Below are 3,750 nucleotides of genomic sequence, written 5' to 3'. Positions count from 1 at the left end.
TTTTGACATGTGAATTTCTTTTGTAGTTTCTGATTCTTGTGTGAGACACAAAAATTCTCAGGAATTTTTGGGTTGGACTGGCCTGGGAGCCTGGCCCAGGAAGGATGCTGGTCTAGGGCAGCTGGTGGCCATGACACCCAGAGATGCAAAGGCAGATAGGGTGGGAAGAGGCTCCAAGGACTCCTGGGGCCTGCACTGAGGATCTGGGTTGGTTCTAGAGAGAGGCCTGTGGCTAGGAGTGAGGCCTGCGGCGGGTCTTTCAGGCTTCTGTGTGTTTCTTGTATCTGTATAGGTTTGTCTTTCCTTAATTTGGGAAAATTTTCTTCAACAGTACTCTTGAAGATCTGGTCAATGCCATTGACCTGAGATTCTTCTCCTTCCTGTATGCCCATGATGTATAGATTTGGTCTTTCTGTGGTATCCCATGTTTCCTATGTATTCCATTCCTGTGCTGTTCAAAATTTTTCATATTCGTTGCTTGGGCAGTTCAGATCTTTGACTTTGTTGTCCAGGCTTTATATTGTATTTACTGTTTCATTCATTCTGCTTGTGAGGCTTTCTCCTGTCATTTCCAAATTGAATTTTTCAAATCCATCTTCATTTCAGCTTGGATTTTCTTTAATATTTCTATCTCTTTTGGTAATTCACTTTTTAAGTACTGAATTGTTTTTGTCATTTCATTCAGCCATATTTTGCATTTTTTCTTGAGCTTCAGTCAAGAATTTATTGCTATTCTCTTTGCATTCTTTGAGTTGTTGGTGTGTTCTTTAAGTTATTTGATCATTTTTATGATTGCTCTTTTAAATTCTGTGTCCTGTCTTTCTTCTGGTTGGTCCTCATTGTAATACACTTCAATAGAACCAGTAGGTTTTGTTCAGGACATATTCTGTTGGTTTTTCATATTATTTGTGTTTTTGCATTATCATTTGGGCATATGGATTTTTGTTGGTTGTGTATCTGATGTGAAATTATAGTCTACCTTTATTGACTTGAAGTTTGGTCCTGCTTATGTTGATGTAACTTGGTCACTTTCTGGTATAGTTTGTGTGTGCGTCACAGTCTCACTTTTGGTTTGGATTTTTTTTTTTTTGTGGGACAGGATGATTCCAAAGTGATTAGTGAAGTGCTCTCCAGTGGGGCAAAGGGAATTCAAGGCTATGGGGTCCAGTGGCTGGTTTATGGCAGGCTAGTAAGGAGGTCTCAGGCAGAAAGATCCAGTGGGGGTGGTAGAGCTGAAGCTTGGGTGGGGTCAATGTGGGGAGGGTCTAACTAGCTATGCAGAAATGGTGTGGGCCCCGAAGCTGAAGAATGCAACTAGTCTGGGTCCAGGACACAGTGGGCAGGTTATGGGTTAAGAGGCTATTCCAGAGATCTGAGGTGGGAAGAGCAGGAGGGGGCCTGGACACAAGACTGGAAAGGGGACAGTGTTCATGGTGAGAATGGAGTTGTTCAGGGTGGTGGGGAATCTAGCTGTGGTGGGTGGACTCTGGCTTACCAGGGTAGTTTTCAGGTCTCTGGCAGGAGAGTGGTAGGGATTACAGATGGTCCCAAAGCAGAGGGATGGGTGCTGCAGGATTTGGGCTATCACCCCCGGAGGCTAGAGGATGAGGCAGGCACTCTTAGGCCATCTCAGAGGAATCCACCAAGGCCTAAGGAGAGGGGATGGGAAGATGTGATGACCCCTACTAGTCAGCAAGGAAGTCTGAGTCCTAGAAGAGTGAAAGGAAGTAGATGGCCCCAAAGCAGGCTATCTCCCTTAGATGCAGTCAGGCACTGTCTGGGCTTCTCAGAGGGCTGGTAGGCCCAAGGCCCAAGAAGAGGGGTTGAGAAGAGGATGTACGGAAGTGGGGGAGGGCATTCTCATTCTCATTGTTACTTAAATCATGTGCTTCATTTTGATATTTTTTCCTAGTCTATTTCTTTAATTTTCTTGTGGTGAGTTTCTTATAATTCAGGAATCCCAAATTAGCTCTTGTTAATTCATTTCCAGACAGCTTACTTCTACTTAATTTGAACTGATTATTATTTTCTCAAATGTTATTTTGTTTTAGTTTTTGTGGTTCTTTTTGTTGCTGTTGTTTGATTAGAGCCTTTTAACAGGTGATTTTCAAAGTAATAAATAGCAAATGGTATAGGCGCCTCATCACACACCAAGCTCTGCTTCCTAGCAGTGGGCTTGTCATAACATGACTAAATGAGACTTATTCTCACATATGACACTCCAGGTACAAACTCACCTTCATAATCAACTTGCCCAATTATATTCTAGTGAAAGGATAGATGTTTGCCAAATCTATGCAAATGTTTCCTTTGCTGTTAAAGGAAAAACACTCCATAGAAATATTTCTGAATTCAGAAGGCCCAATAAGTATCAGATACCACTAAAATATTCAGTTAAAAAAAACAAAATTTTCATTGAAATGGAATATTTAAAATAGCATCAATAATACTTCAAAATAATAACTACAATTAATCACTCTTATCCAGTCCTATGTGCAGTCATCCACCACATAATATTTTGGCCAGTGACGGACTGCATGTAAGGCAGTGGTTCCATAAGATATTTCCTAGTGACTTCACAGCCATCTTAGTTTCTATAAGTATACTCTGGTACTCATTCAATTATGAAAGCACCTAACAACATATTTATCAGAATTTATCTCTGCTGTTAACTGACACATAACTATAATTCACCCTTGTTTCACTTAACCTTGTGGTAAGAGTCTGAATTCTGTATTTACTGAGTGTTCTTGTTTCAGTCTGGAGTGAGTCCAAGAATTCCCAACTCTGTCCATTGATATTTAAAAGAACTCAGAATTATATATCCAAATCTGTGTTTCTTTGTATGCATGTATGTGTGTGTGTTCATTGTATACATATATAAGTATAGTCACATGCATGTGCACATGGCACGTTTATGAACATGTCTGTGGGTGCACATGTATATTTGTACATTTGCATATGGAAGCCAGAGGTCGTGTCCAGTGCCTTCTTCAATCACTCTCTACTTTATATTTTTCTTGCGACAGGGCCTCTCACAGGACCTAATGCTCACTGATTCAGCTAGCTTAGTCATGAAGCATGAGAGATGTTACTGTCTTTGCCTCCCCAGCACAAGAATTAGAAGCATGTGCCACATCTGGCTTTTCAAGGGGGTGACAGAAATCTGAACTCAGGGACTTGTGCTTTTGAACTCACTGAGCCATCTCCCCAGCTTCCAGGTGTCTACTCTTTGACATATCAGCAATAAAAAGTACCTGTTACTGCTCATCTCATGAGGCTACCAAGCTGTCCTTTGTCGCAAATATGCTATATTTTTCTATGTATATAGAAGAAAATTCAGATAAACATCAAAGGTAAGCTAGAAGTTATTTAATGATGAAACAATGAGTATAGTCAGTTCATCACAATGGCCAATGGAAGCAGAATAAAAGAAAATAATAACCTCTAATGGGAGTACACTACATGACTGTTTTAAAATGGTGCTCAGTGTTTTCTCTGCTGACAAAATTAATGAGAACACTTACAAGTCTCCAGGGAGTTCTCATAAAATGTATAGTTCCTGAAATATTTCTGTCAATAGCTTTTTTACCTATCCAAACTTAACAAGGGGAGATTAAGCATGCCTTTTAATTTGACAGTTCTCCTCACATATTTCTTACAACAATGTTAAGCAGTGGTAAACTATGGAAGTATTTTTATTTTATGTGTGTGACTGTTTTGCCTGTGTGTACGTGTTCTGTTTGCCTT

The sequence above is a fragment of the Nannospalax galili genome, unplaced genomic scaffold (genome assembly GCF_000622305.1).
Source record: "Nannospalax galili isolate Female #2095 unplaced genomic scaffold, S.galili_v1.0 scaffold636, whole genome shotgun sequence".
NCBI classification, from domain to species: Eukaryota; Metazoa; Chordata; class Mammalia; order Rodentia; family Spalacidae; genus Nannospalax; species Nannospalax galili.
This window is presented reverse-complemented; position numbering follows the sequence as displayed.